A 16,569-nucleotide genomic window follows, 5' to 3' on the forward strand; every position below is an offset into this window, starting at 1 on the left:
TGGTGGTAAAAGATTTAGGTATGTGGCTCGACAATGCACTCTCAATGAACGTACAGGCAAACAAATTGTCAGGCATATGCTTTGGACTCCTGAGGATGCTCAGAAAGATACTAGAATTAATCCTGGAGCATCTCAGAAAAATCGTCATACAGTCTTTACTAGTCTCCACCTCGACTATGGGAACTCCCTTTACTTGGGTTGCCCCAAGTATGTGATCAAGAGGCTCCAGACTGTGCAGAATGCGGCGGCCAGGCTCTTGCTCAAACTCCATAGACAAGCGCCAGTGAGAGAATCCTTGAAAGTACTCCACTGGCTGCCAGTAGCGTCAAGGGTAAAATTTAAAGCTCTCTGCATAGCTCACAGGGCAGTAAATAACAAAGGCCCACCCAAACTTAAATCTCTGATCTCAGCCTATGTCCCATCGAGACTCTATGGTCATCTCACTCACACCTCCTCAGCACCACTAGAATTAAAACATCCAGATGGGGACGCAGATCTTTCTCCCACTTGGTGTCAACACTGTGGAATGCTTTCCCGCTGGACCTCTGAGGGCAGCAAAACGAACAAATTTTCAGGAAAAATTGAAGACCTGTTTTTTTCCATCTAGCCATTAGGGGGCCTTTTGTCTTTCATCACACCTCTTATCGACAGCCCAGGGTAGCCTCCAGGTAGCCATGCGCTATATAAATCACACCAAAAAAACTATAAAATGTATTAACCTACCTAACATACCGCCATTACATCCACTGACAATTTTAGCACACTTCAACATTATCAAAAAATGCAAGTTGCACACTGCATTTGGTATTCCAAGCATGGCAAACAACATTCCGTAAGAAAGATACAGTTACAACTTGATAATTTGCTCATACGTTAGTTCAGACATTCTTGACCATACCATATTGCCACAGGGTGTTTAACCAAAAGAAATGAGTAGTGAAACCATTTACATCATTGAATCCCCAACATGCAAAAAAATCTTGTGCATCTGGTATTTTTTGTAGTGATTGGCAGTAGCATCTACCTTCCTAGACTATGTATTGTACACATGGTGATCAGCAGTCAGCCATCTGTTAACATATGGTAATATAATCCAAAGAGGAGGAGGAGGGCCCATGAGATCTATGAAAATTAGTGAAAAAAGACGTGATACCAAGACAGTTTTGCAAGGGTGACATTATCAAGTTCATGGTGGAGGGACCTCTTTCGTTGGCACTTGATGTCACTAGTAGTGTGTTTTTTACCCTCAAAATAGCTTGCAGTTGTTCAGTAATCTTGTTATCACCATTGTCTATATACAGTCGCGGCTGCTGCCCCTTCTGCGTGGTGGGGCTGTGCGGGGGCAGCGCAAATAAAAAAAAACTAAATAAACACCTTCTGCTCCCACACTGCTTCCCGCTGCTCCTCTGCTCTCGGTACTGCAGTTCCCATGAGCACAGGCTCCCATCTCACCACGCAATCCCAGCACTTCTCTCATGCTATTACTCCCAGCATGAAAGAAGCGCTGGGATTGGCAGGAGCGCACCAGGTTCATGCTCCAGCAGGGACTGGGAGCCTATGCTCCTGAGCCATGCAGATATCGCCAAGGAGTAATCTGGATATATATACAAGTGTGCATGTCTGTTTGGCCAGCCGTAGACGGCCGGCCAAACCGGCATGCGCACTTTCAGTGCCCACTACTGAACCCCCCGCTGGTGATGTTGCGACCTGGCCCTGCCTTGCCACAGACTCGGCGGCACTCAGAAAACTAGACTGGGTCAATGAAAAATAAAATGATAATAAACGTGTTTTATTATCATTTTTTTTTCCATTTTTTTTCATGTTCTACCTTTAAACATTGGGGCGACGCTCCTCTGCCATAGCGGAGGAGCCGCCCCAGTCAATATAGTCTGTGTAACCTTCTGGTATGAGTTGATAAATAAGAGAGATTCTCCTGTACTAACACAAACTACACATACTCAAAATTACTTTCTTGTGCATTTCTTTGAGGGGCTTGCTAGGAGGATGTTTCGGCAGACATTAGTATAGTCAGTGACATTAAGTACATGGACAGCAAGCACTTGTCGAGCATACATAAGTTGCCAAAGCATGCTCTGTGGGCATGACTCCTTTAGTTTTAACCCCACACCTTAAAAGGTCCAAAGAAAAAATTGTAAAAGAATACTGAAAGATAGGGGCAGAGCTTGCTCGCGACCGAGATGGCCGCTTGAGCCTTGAGCTCCGAATTGTCATCTTAATATCCTGCAATTATCCGTCAGCATTCATCCGTTTGGTGGACACACGCCACAGATTCTGCTACCGGAGTGTAAGAGGGTTCGGCGGAACCAACTAGAACGTATTCCGACCTGCCAATCGGAAGAAATTGTTGCTGGTGACTAGCCGAAATCGGGCCGCAAATCCCCAGGCTAGAGTGAGGCGGGGCTGCGTCCTGTGATGTGCGGCTGACTTGCCGGGGTCCGGACGGCAGTAGCGGACACCTGAGGCCGGGTTTGAAGAGCGTGCGGCCGGTGGATGGCTCGGGTCTAATGAGGAGTGTGACCGGAAGGGCAGTGAAACTCGGAGAACAACAAAGTGGCGCTGGCAGAGCAGCGTATGGGGAGAGCCGGTTGAGCGGCGGCGTACATCGCAGCTCCTGCCCACGGATACTTGGGGAGCATCTGACCAGACGGCAGCGTCAGTGGAAACAAATGGGACTTGCCTGCACCAAGTAGAAGAGGGCCCAGCATGGAGAGGTGCTTTGGGAGTCCCACAGTGTGGTGAGCAGACGCCCCGCTGCTGTGAGGCAGCCGCAGCTAACTGGGTGAGAGCGGGTGGGCCGCCCTAATTGCGGATGCGTGTGAGCCCGAATCTAGACTGGAGCCATGTGTACGGCGCAACTCCTGCAGTGCAGAGCATTGGGTGGTAACGCGGTGTGAGGTGAGGAGGCAGCGCTACGGACTGGGCGCGAGAGTCCAATAACTCTAAAAGTGGCAAGAGAGGCCATAATAGTTGAGCACAAAGGTGAAACAGAGCAAGTTGGTGAGTGGAGCAGACGGGCTCTGCGGGAGGAGACACCTGCAGGGAAAGAGGAGGAGGAACAGGACTGCTTGGCGGGAGCACCTGTGGGGAGATAACGCTGGGAAACTGGACACGCTTGGGTGGGTGCAGCTACCTCTCCCTGTGCAAAAGAGACATTGAGGAAGGCTGTGTGGGCGCCGAGTGCAGCTTGAAGGCAATATTTGCTGAGCGCCACGACTTAGGCAACACACCTTTGGCAGTATAGAGTGTAAAAGGGTCAGCGAGGGAAGACGTGGCACAACCCTGAAAGTGCGCACAAGTGGAGGACCGCTGCGAGGGCTAGCGTCTGGTGCGGGGAGCGGCTGATAAGTGCTACGCGAGGAGGCCACAACCAGGCGTGATAGTGACTCGGAGGACACTGCCTACAACTAGTAGAGTCTCTGGTGCGGCGGCAGCTGGGGCTGACATATAGGCTCGAGACCACAGCACAGCAGCCACACTAGCTTGCCCTCCTAAAAGAAGAAACCTTAGTCTGAAGCCCTACACACTGTCTTCTCTGATCCATTTTCAAAATGGGAAGAGGAGATAAGACACAGGCTAAGCTGTCGTTTGAGCAGAAGCGGTCTAAATCCCACGACGCTACAAATCCTGAGACCACGAGAATGCAGACGCCTGCGTAGGACGACCCGGGAGCGGACATACGCAGCATGCTCCTATCCATGGAAAAAAGTCTGCAGAATGGAATCGCCTCGCTGGGCACAAAAATGGATGCACTCTCCTATAGTATGGATAAAATGGGGGAGCGTGTGGACAAACATGCAGAGAGGCTGGACATGTCCGAAAGAAGACTCACAGAGGTGGAGGAAGCGCAAACAACATTGGATTCGGACCACAGGCAACTTGGGAATGTTCTACAAGTTCTGCAGGACAAGACCGAAGACCTTGAAGCCTGCTCTCGGCGCTGTAACCTACGCATTACTGGACTAACGGAGACGACTCTCACAGGGAATATGGAGCAGTTTATCGAAAATTATTGATAAATCTCCTGAGGGTCGGCGTGTTCTCTACAATGTCCGTGGTGGAGCGAGCGCATCGCTCTTTGGGCCCTAGACGCCCTCCTGGTGCCCCACCGCGGCCAATGATTGCGAAGCTTCTCAACTACCGTGACAGGGATGTATCGTTCCGCATTGCTCGCGAGAAGAAAATTCAGCGATTTGAAGGCTCGGACATTTCACTATACCCGGATTTTACAATTCGGGTGCAGGAAGCCCGCAGACACTTTGTTCCCCTAAAACGGCAACTCAGAGACTTGGGTATAGACTATGCCATGCTGTAACCAGCAAAACTCAGAGTCAACCAGCAAGGTCGGTCCCACATTTTTATTGACCCTAAAGCTTTACAGCAGGCGCTGAAAGGATGGTCTAAGGAACAGCGCAAGATTCCGGAATGGCAACTACAGGATGGAGCGCCAGGCGGTTCGTTGGAAGATCAGGACTGAAGCAGAGGGTCGTTGGATGACCGATGAGTGGGATGGGGGTGGAGGGAACCTTGACTCATGGGGTCAGTGAGCATATGTCGAGGACCAAGTGTACGTAAACAGGAGTGCCTGTTGGGGGGGTATGCCCGGTATTGCGGTCGCTGCAGAAAAAAGTTACTGTTTAGTTATTGAAATAGGCAATGTGGGTTGCGTACTACCAGTGGCCCGGGACGCAATGCTGCTTCTGCATAGTAGTGGGCGTGGGATGTGTTTCAGGAAGGGCAGCGGGCCGCAGACGGCGATGGAATGGGTACACACACATTGTGGGCGGGTGCTGGATAAGGTAGAATGCTGAATAAGGTTTTAGACGACAATGGTGAGGCAGGGCAGTAGAGTAAGTGCTAATAATTCACGGCCAATGAAGATTCAGTGACCTCTGCCCTCGAGTGCTTTCACCGAAGAAGTTCCCAGTGGGAGGGAACGTTAACTGAGTGGTTGTTGGGGGATGGGTGGGAGATTTCAGGGGTACTGCGTGGCCATGTTGGGGGAGGTCAGCTGTGGGTGGAGGGGGGGAGGTAATGGGGGTTGGTTATTGCAGAAAGGTTGCGGGGGTTGGTTTTAGCATACAGCGCATACTATGCGCGCACACTGCGAGTTGGACACAGCTCTGGGATACACATGGCTGATGGCGACCCGCACTGAGAATAATGTACCGAAACCGACAGACTCCCTGAGGGCAATGACTTGGAATGTTAGAGGGCTCAACGACTTCCGTAAATTACGTAAGGTACTAAGTTATCTGAACAGGCAAAACATTGATGTAGCTCTACTGCAGGAGACACACCTTCCACAAACGAGCGCTATGTTGCCAAGTAGAGGACTGATAGGAAATATTAATTCAGCGGGTTTCACAACACATGCCAGGGGGGTGCTGACCTGGGTTAACCCTAAGTCTGATTTTACGATTGACTTGCTGCATGCGGACTCCAACGGACGTTATGTGATATCAAGATGTCAGGGTAGAGGCATCAACTTGATCACCGTGAATGTGTATGGCCCTTATTACGACTGCCCTGAGTTCTTCACGCAGTTAGCCAACGCAACAAACAGTACCGGGAGGCACAGTTTTTATGGGGTAGCAACTTCAATCTGGTTAGGGACCCAGGCCTGGACAGATCAGCGGGCCCGATCAGGAGACCGGTTGCGACAGCGAGAGTGTTGGAAAGTATAATGATCGGTATGGATCTCGGAGATGTATGGAGAGTGCGCAATCATACTAAAGGGGGGATACACTCATTATTCGGCTTACTATAATATACACACCCGGATAGACTACTGGCTGGCTTCATCGTCACTGGTGGAGCATGTCCGTTTTTGTATTGTCCTGCCGTGCACACTCTCGGATCACTCACCGTTGCTGTTAGTTCCGGCTTCTCCCAAGAAAACCCTGCCACCGTTTACTTGGCGTTTCCCATCTTATTCATTGCTTGACCCTATGTTTAGAGGGGAGCTTGCGGAGGAAATAGGAATATATTTTGAAACCGACATAGGCACGGTGGATAGTTTCTTGACAGTGTGGGAAGCCTTTAATGTGTATATATGCGTGGCATAGCGATTTCCAAACACTCGGGGGTACTCAGGGCTATACGGCAGAGATTATTGTACTTAGAGCAGAAGTTGAAATGCCTGGAACAACGGCAGGTGACTGAGGGGGATAGGGAACTAGAGGACGAAATAAAAGTACTGCTGGAAGAATATCATGAGGCTGCAGACAGCTAAGTTAAATATATGAGCAAATATGCTACGGCACACACATATGGTGAGGGGGATAGACCAGGTTCAGTGCTTGTCCAGATCCTGAAGGCGAAGCGGGGGAAAACGCTGATCACAGAGGTGAGATCTGCAGAGGGCGATATTCTCACGGAAGAAGTAGATATTGCAGAGTGATTTAGACAATTGTATGCAGACCTATACACTGCACGCTCAGAGGACATGGAAGACGAAATACAGGATTATCTAGAACATATTGAACTGCCCCTCCTCTCGAACACGCATACAGAATTTTTAATGCTTCCCATCGAAAAGGACGAAATACTAGAGGGCCTAGCTGGCATGAAATCGAGGTGTGCCCCGGGGTCAGATGGTCTCACGGTTAGTTTTTATAAAACTTTTATTGATCTACTACTCCCTCACTTCGCCGCGCTCTTTGATGATTTATGCGTCACAGGAAATATGCTGTGGTCCATGAGAGAAGCGATATTGGTAGCCATCCCCAAGACCGGGAAACCGCAGGAGGAGTGTAGCTGATATCACCCCCATCTCTCTCTTAAACGTGGACCCCAAGATATTTGAAAAGATCTTGGTTAACCGCCTGGCCCCCCTGTCTACGCTACTGGTGGCACCAGAACAGGCAGGATTCATTCCTAGCAGAAATCTCACATATAACATCCAAACTGTGTTCGGCACCATGCAACATGTAAAGCAAGAAAACAAGGCAGTTGCAGTATTCCTAGATATGGAAAAAGCATTTGACTCGGTGGAGTGGGCTTTTATGCGCCAGGTGCTGACAAGGATGGGGCTAGGGTCGGTATTCTTGCAACTGATCGGCACACTGTATAATAAGCCTACAGCGCGGATCAGAATAGGCAATTTAGTCATGGATTAATTTGCCATCTCTAGGGACACTAGGCAGGGTTGCCCCCTGTCCCCACTGTTGTATGCCTTGGTTGCGGAACCACTGGCGTGTGCCCTCAGGGAATACCACGGTCATGAGTGTATCGGGTTCCCGCCATACAGGATAGTGGTGTCAACATATGCAGATGACACTCTGCTGTATGTTCGGAACCCAGAGCATAACCTGTCAACGGTACTCAGGGAAGTGGTGCACTTTGGTGCATTATCAGGCCTGAGAGTTAACTGGGTGAATTCCATAGTGTTTCTGCTCACCCCGATTACGAGAGAATTCGAAATGGAATACCTGTTGCAATGGACCACTGACTCTGTCCAATATTTAGGTATTCAATTGCATAGGGATTCGGAGATGGTGCTTGGAGAGAACTGTGGCACCGCCATTGATAAACTGGAAGACGACGTGGAAGCCTAGTGCAGACTCCCGATGTCTCTGATGGGACGGATCTCAGTTATGAATATGGTGGTCTGACCCAGGCTCCTGTTTTTGTTCACAAACATCCCGATAGTACTACCACGTTTTTTTTTCCAGAGGCTTACTCAATCAATGATAAAACTGGCATGGGCGGGTAAGCAACAAGGGTACAGTAGAGGGTTCTCACACTGCCCTACAGTATGGGGGGTTTGGGAGCACCGGACTTCAAGCTATACTACAGGGCAGCTCAGGGCGCACATTTGCATACGTGGATCCATGGAGAGCCTGCCTGGTATCCCATTCCTGCGCATGGAAACCCTATTTACAGCTCTGCTCCCACCACCAGCACTGATATTTGAGGCTATGGACCGCAGAACTGGGTTCCTGGATTTCATAAATGCTACTCGCTGTGCCTGGCACTGTGTGCTACAGCAACAGGCGGTAGCGTAACTGTACACTCCAGGTATGCCGATAGAGTGGGCCCTCTGCTTGGCTCCTTGCAGAGACAGGGGAGTCATAAGCGCACTGCAGAAACTGAACATTACAGTTGCGGGGGATCTATTTCAGGAAGGGGTGGCGAAAACCTGGGAACAGGTGGAGGAGGTAGCTGGCGCAGTCACTCTGTTGCAGCGCTTTCAGTATTACAGGGTGCGGAGAGCGATGATGGAACTGTTTGGAGAGAATCTATCTGAGCCGCCAGAAGTCCCAGAATTAATCTATGTCATCAAAACTTATTCCCCGCGTAAGATAGTCACCAACATACATAAAATAGCTACGACACACAGAGCAAATCGCTACTCGACGGCCAGGCTAGCGTGGCAAAGGGACCTGCAGACAACGATAGATGATAAGATGTGGCAGTATTGCTGTACGAACACTAGACGTGTCTCGCTTCATGGCAAGCACAGACTCATACATTTTAAGTTCATCAATAGAGCTTATTACACACCAGAACAATTGTGTAGGTACGGGCTTAGTGAAGAGGCAACATGCGAAAGATGCCAAGCTCCTGCTACAGACTTCATACATCTAGCCTGGAACTGTCCGGGGAAATTTGCATACTGGGAAAACATTTTCAGAGAATTGGGGAGGATAGTGGAACGTGAACTGACCCCAGACCCTCGGTGGCTCTACTAGGATACTCTAAAAACCTGCCCATGGCAATACGTAGGCTAGTGGATATGGTTCTGTTAAATGCGAAACGGGTGGTTGCACTGTGCTGGATGAGGGGCCCGATACCAACAGTTAAGAGATGGTCGCACGATATGCTATATTGCTGCACGCAAACGGAGAATTATAGTGAACTGCTCCCCCCGCAGCAGACCGAAGAATTTTTGGGGACTGTATATGACATATAAGCAAAGTGGGGCTGGGGTGGAAGAAGAGACGGAAATGATGCAGACAAGTGCATTAGATACGCAAGCTAGTGAGACAACAAATTATTTAAATGACGGAAATCGGAGGACGACAAACACCACCACAAAGAGGGGAAGATAGTGAGAGACGCAAGCGAGGCGGGTGTGGAAAGATGCTACGAAGGATTGAGAGGAAAGGGCAGATGAGATAGAGGTAGAGGGTTGAAAGGCTACATGCCTATGTACTGCAGTGCGGAAATGGTCAGGAAACAGAAGGGTTGGTGTCAGTAATGAGCAAAGACACTACCGGGGGACGCACGTCGGTGGGTGCATGTGATCACGGCCTTCCAGTCTTATCAGAGTTAAGTAGGATAAACGCCGCTGCCTACCCAAATTGGGTTGCTGGCTTAAAAGCTGTGTAAACAGATAGTGATCAGGAGTTTCCTCCTCCAGGATTGTAAAAGTGTGCTGTATGGCGATTGTATGCTGTTATGTTTATATGCAATAAAAATTTTAAAAAAAGAATACTGAAAGATCATTTCTGTAACTTAGAATCAAGTGGTCGACATCAGCAAAGAAAAAATATAAAACATTGGGGAATTTTTAAATCTCTAAAAGGCTTAAATACATGAAGAAAAATGTAACAAAGTGGTAAACTGATTGATCATTTGGCTGTATGAGTTAAAAGCTTACTCCTGCAGAGTCCTATGAGTAGCATGCATATTCGTTTGAATAATACACAAGCTACCTCAAACTTTCACCATTGTGGAAAACTGATGAAATTAGAACCACAGAGTTCAATAAAACCATCAAAAGTTATGAGATAGGTACACTGACTGGAGAGAGACCCTAATAACTGCAGAAAATTGTGCTGAAACTTGTCAGATGGATCAGTGGCCAAGGCTTGGGACAAGAAGTGAGCTCCATGTTTAGAAACCATCAAGCATGCTTGCAGCTATTGTGAAGTGGATTATGAAGCCAAGGGAGAAGAAGTATATGTGCAAACACTCCTGATTTAGGCAGAAGACTCATGGTAAAACTATGTTGCCTTTGGTCAGCGTAAAACTTTTTTTACCCAAGGATTGAACTAACTCCGCCTCCAGCCTACTCCACCAGGCATAATATTCCACATGCAACACATTTCCTTTTAGCTGCCTGCACACTCCAGAGGTGAGACCTTTCTACTATGCAACATATGCCTACTCCACCCTACCCACCACCTATTGTGTCTGTATTGGGCACCTTCACTCATTTTAGAAGACTGAGAGTCTTTTTTCACCTACAGAAAAAGTGAAGGGAGACCAAAAGAATGGAAAGAAATAAGAAAAAGAGATAGGAAAACAATGATGATAACAGAAAAGTAGAAAAAAAAGAAGCTGTAAGAGTAAGCAAGTGTAGAGTAGTGAAAGAAAATGGCTATAGTAACCCTTGTATTCCTCTATGAGACCCTACATAAAGGTTCAAGGCTATGCATTTATGTTTATTATGAATTACACACTGCCCCCAAAATGTCACCTCCACAGATAGCAGCAGACATCTCTCATGTTCTCATTGTTGCCATAACTGTATCTAAATGACCCTCAGATTCACCAACACTACGAGGTAACAGCTCCACATCAAAATAAGTATAAGCCACCCTGTATCCAAGGTGAAGCAGGAAATGGTGATAAAGTTAACTCAAAAAGAAAAGGGCACATGCAATTCCAGTCCCAACTAGCACTTTCTGAGAAAATATTAGCCTTCACAAGGAAATATTGCTAGCTTGCATAGAAAAAAGACACAATTGGGGAGGTGTGGCAATAGTGAGAGACAGCACAAACTATGTCCAGTAATCAAAATATTCACTAGACTACACTTGCTAACTAGAACTTTGCACATAATAGATATGCTATACTGCCAGCATGGTGCTTTGGAGAGGGCTTACTCGACCTGCTTGTTTTACAGTAACTCTGACCTTTGGGCTTGCCTATTCACTGTAACTTCATCCTGAAGAAGTAAAATGTTGTACCCTGCATAGAGAGACACTGGTAGCCTTGTAGTATTATTCAAAGTCTTCTTTATTAGTTCCAGTTCAGGGTAGTATCAATCTCAGTTCAGCTTTGTACCAGCTCCTACTTCTCCTACACCAGCCCCATCAGGAGCAGCCTGCCTAGCGGCTCAGCCCATCTCCAACTGTCACCACTCATCCACACAGGCACCCAGGCATTCCATTCATCACAGCCACACCAACAATCCATTGCCATCTCTCACTCTGGCTGAGCAGCTAGGAGGACCTAGGCAGATTACAATTAAATGTAATACTCAGGATATAACATTATCATTTTCCTTTTAAAATGGAAACAAAAATAACAATTATAAAGAAAAGAACTATACACACAAAAGCGATAATGTTCATAACTAAGGGATGCAACTAAAAGTAAAACATCACAAGAGAGAGAACAATGCAAATAAAGAAAAGATGGGCAAAATATGACATTTAAAAACATGCATCAAAATCCCCCATCCTCCCTCATGCAGATCATTAAGTCATTTCCAAAATATGAAATAAAACATCAAATCACAAACGATGTTAAAACGTGTAGCAGCAAATATCACTGCGTACTTTTGGGAAGAAATAAAAATTGTCAAGAAATATTAAGTAACAAACTAGCAATAACCCCATCCTTCCCCCCAAAAACATTTGAAAATAATGTAGTAAAGGGTGCAGACACCCCACGACTAACACCCGAGGCCAGAAACAGACAACAAGGGTGAACAAACACCAAAAAAATTCACGTGTACCACAATATGGACCACATAGAGGGTATACACAGTGAGGCGCTGGGCGACTTACACACGACCACTTCTGAAGCGTGGGGCGACTTACACAGGACAACATGTGACGCGCTGGGCGACTTGCACACAACAACATCTGAAGCGCAGGGTGACTCACACAGGACAACACATGACGCGCAAGGCAACTTACACACAACAACATCCGAAGCTCAGTGCGACTTACACAGGACAACAGGTGAGACGCAGGACGACTTACACACAACAACATCTGAAGTACAGGGCCACTTACACAGGACAACACGTGAGGCGCAGGGCGACTTACACACACAACACAAAGAAGTGGGAAACCACCCACCAAGACCAGAAGCACCCTCAAGGGGGAAGAACACCAGAAAACTAGGACTTCCCAACCAATTAAACAGCGTAATACTGTGGCATCACTACACAATAAATGTGCTGTAAAAAAATACTACACCATAAACTATAAGTAGTGCATACACAATATCTTTTAAATACAACATCAAAATATAAGATCATGCCCCTCATAAAAAACACATGTGCCCTTATGCGACACACCGGTAGGTAATACCTAACCTGAGCAGCAAAACCCAGTAAAAGTATGATATCAACTTTTTACTGTGGTCGTAATGACCAGTGTTTCATCAATTGTATAGTTTCCTCACTTTCCACTCACTACCTTCCCTTCTCTTTCCCTTAGGGGCACTCAATTGTGATCTATTATTGATGTATTTTATGAATTTTGTTCTACTGTACACGTTGTGATTAAAAACAATGTTGTGATATTCTTATTTTGAATTTATTCAAGATAATATCTATTGATAGTACTTGGGACCACTTTGTTGATATCACTCATTCACCCAGGTCCCAGTGACTTATTGGGTTAACCCGTGTTTTTATAGCACCAGTAAAAGTATGGCAGACAAAAAGAGCAATTAGCCCCAAAATGAGTGCTAAACATGTGAACACCCAATAGATGTCGGGCAGCAGTGAGTGTGGTGCGAAGTGGAAAATAAAACATGAACATTCCCATGCTGCACTAGACCTTACTAAAACGACGTTTGACGTTACACTAATCCAGGATTTTTAACTAATTGCACAGCGTCATTGACAAATCCCTCAAAATAGTCACTTCTTGTATTGAAAATGAAAACATCCCTTGAAAACATCACTACTTGTTTAAAGAATGAAGAACACTGTGTTGAATCCGGACACCCCACACGCTGGATTCTGGAACCACATAGAATTTGTCAGCCGAAAAGTTAATAGATAAATGTACCTTTAGTTAGCTGGAGATTACTTTTGCCATACAGTATGGAAAAACAGAAAAGCGAAAAGACTGCTTCAAAGCTGACACTCGTAAACAAGCCCGCGCTGCCCAGTCCATTACAGTTGACACGCGACGATGTTGTACTCCTTTGTACAAGGGTTATTGCATACACTATCGCAGCACAGACAGAGCAGCGTGGTTGGCAATTACGATGTGAAGAAGAATAAGATAGAATGTGCCAGCCGCAAGATGGCGGCACGTTTTCAGTGTCACGCCGGGTGGCTCCAGGCATGTCTGTGCACTAAAAGCAACCGAAGCCAGTACGAAGAGCTGAAGCAAACAGGAAAGTCACTGCTGAGAGTTCCAAAATCTTGAAAGGAAGACATCACTGAAGAGTCAACGCGTGGCATGCATGAAGGTGAGTGTGCTCGCGCGTTAAATTTTTAAAAACGCACAGTTGCAGTTAAACTGTTATCTCCGCCACCCATGAGCGAAACAGAAAGCCAGTGAAAACCACTACAAAGTATGTTCTTCGCACTGAAAAAGCGTGCACCTCGATCCATGTACCCGCCGATGGGCATCAGTTCCATGACACTCAGCATAGACAATGTACCGCACTTGTCACAAACAGCATGACAAGCCAACAGAAAATGTCCTCAATTACTTGGTGAGCAAGACATGCAGAGCGGGTCTGTGAGAAACATACTACCCACTGTACAGCATCTCCATGTTGTGGGAACATCACAATCTAGTGCAGTAGCAAAAGATGAAGGAGACTTGTTAGCAGGCTAGACAAATATAATTGTTAATCCTCCACTAGATGACCACCTCTTTCACAGCGCTAGTGGATTTCATAGGGTCATATAATATTAGTCTGATGTGAACAGATCCCCAGGCACATTACTTCCACAGTGTTCACTGACAATAGTCGAACTTCCTATGTGCCAACAAAACAGCAATCTCAGAAGAACCACACTGCTCAAGTGTGGCACCTGTGAATTTACTTCACTGAATTAGTCCATAACTCTAATATGTGCAGCCTCATTTCCTTTATGCCGTGGATACATCCATACGGCAGATACTAAAGGAAGTGGTATGGTGAATCTTAAATTAAGGCATCCCCTAACATACAGACCATACCTGTGGTCAAGTCCATGGAGCAAGATCAGGCAGGACACACAGAGTGGTTGGGGCCGTCCGATGACATGGACAGTGGTGGGGCTGGCTTGCCTGTAACTCCATAACGCTTCATGTAGTTGCTTCCTTTTCTTGTAGTTTCGCTGGTTACTGAGGTTTCTATGTAGTTTCTGTCCTGTCCTTAAGCACACTTGGGTCCAGGTCCGCTCGTTGCCAAATAAAATGTTGTACCCTACATAGAGAGACACTGGTAGCCTTGTAGTATTATTCAAAGTCTTCTTTATTAGTTCCAGTTCATGGTAGTATCAATCTCATTTCAGCCTTTTACCAGCTCCTACTTCTCCTACACCAGCCCCACCAGGAGCAGCATGCCTAGCTGCTCAGCCCATCTCCACTGTCACCACTCATCCACACAGCCTTCCAGGCATTCCATTCATCACAGTCACACCAACATTCCATTGCCATCTCTTACTCTGGCTGAGCAGCTAGGAGGACCTAGGCTGATTCCAATTAAATGTAATACTCAGGATATAACACAAGCCCTATTTAAGCACACATGATCTTTCATCTCATACATAGTATAACTCAGACTTACATCAATCTGCCAGACCTAGAAGCATCGTTAACAAACAAGCCACTGTGTTATTGTGTAATTAATTATACAGTACATCGCAAACTTGGCAGCATCTCTGCTGTAGTTAGGTGTGAGAAGGGCAAAAAATAAGACCAGCCACACCCTGGTAGGATAACAATTTGGCCAAGTTTAACATAGCATATCCACCACTCTCGAATCTCCAAAGCTTCAAAACAGCAACTTGTCTTCCTTTCAAGGAATAAAGATCTTTAACATTTAATTATTGGAACTGGTAAGTAAAGCAAAGAATTTCAAATGTTTGGAGATCATTTTTTGTTGTGGTGTGACGGATTTAGATACTTCTGCACAAAACTGAATGATTTGGGTCAAGGAGGAGCAAGAAGGATTATGCAAGACAACCCTTATTTGCTGTGAAAAATGCACAGTTGCAGCATGAATGAGAGAAGAATTAGTTATTTCTAAAAGTTTGAAAATAAGTGCGCACCAATCTGTGGTACTGACCAAACATGAAATGGCCAGTTCAAGTTGTAACATATATACATTGGTCTATGCACTTTCAAAAACATTCAGCAATAAGTGGAAACTGAACTGGTGTGTAGCTATGAGTGGTAGGCATATAACTCTTTTGTGTGATTTAATCAACTATGATGTAGTTCCATGTGCAAAACAATCTATATTTATAGGTTGCACATGACAATTGACTTGCATGTAGCTTCTGCCTGCCACCCACATGTTACATAGAATTTAAAGACAAAGCATTTACCTTTGGTGTAAAACAGGAGAAATAAAGAAATGGCAATCTAGTGGCTAAAACGAACAATGTGAAAGCATAAAACCAGGGATTAATACCGGCTTCCCAGCTTGACCAAGTTGTGTGATTCTAGGCAAACTTCTATCTTGTGTCTGATTTAGTGGTCTGTAATGTTGCGCTATCTATAATAAGAATTTAGGCCACATATAGGATGCACTAAACACCTGACTTTCAGGTGGCTTCTGCCTGTCAGCAACACCCTAATTTCATGCACCGAGAATTAAACACAAACCATTAACTTTTAATGTGAAATAGGAGAAATAAAGACATGTCCATCTAGTAGCTGACTTTCACAAAGTAAAAACCTTTGTGCTGCCTGTAACCCTCGTATGCCAGGTGGGGGCCACAGTGAAAATTGAGACCTGTCACCCTGGTGTCTCTCTGTTTTGAGAAGATAACTGTCATCCTGTGCAGTGCTGTGACCTGAAAGGGCTTTGGCCCAGTGTGCGCTGTTACGGCCCTAATATGCCAGAAGAGGTATGTAGTGAAGTGAGTGTGCTGTCACCCTAAAGCAGCATGCACCCGTGAAGGAGAAGCAAGCTGCACTAGACACAGGTAGATCAATTATACTTGAGTAATTGGAGTAATTTAGGTAATTCCAAGTTACTCTTTTACGCAGAGTTACACAATTACTTCTGCTTGCGTAGTTATGAATAATTTGAGGGGACAAAATCCTACAAGCGCACAGTTAGCGAGCCTAAACAGCTGTTATTGCTCCTTGTTCATGTTCTATTGCATTTAGTGTTTTCAAAGACAAGGGAACCCAAGGGTATATAAGGGACCAAGGATACAAGTATTTATAAAGGAACAAAACGTCCTTCACTGCAGAATATAATAAAGCACAAAACATAGAAGAAAAATAAATTCTATACCAGAAAATCCATATATATATATATATATATAGATATATATATATTTATTTTTTTTCACTGAAAAAAACATAGGTTTCAGGAAAGTGTTGGACATTTCACTCATACAAAACCAGAGAAATTCAGCCGTTATAGTTAGTTGAGCTAACTATAAGTCTGCCC

This window comes from Lissotriton helveticus, chromosome 5_1 (genome assembly GCF_964261635.1).
Source record: "Lissotriton helveticus chromosome 5_1, aLisHel1.1, whole genome shotgun sequence".
Lineage (NCBI taxonomy): Eukaryota > Metazoa > Chordata > Amphibia > Caudata > Salamandridae > Lissotriton > Lissotriton helveticus.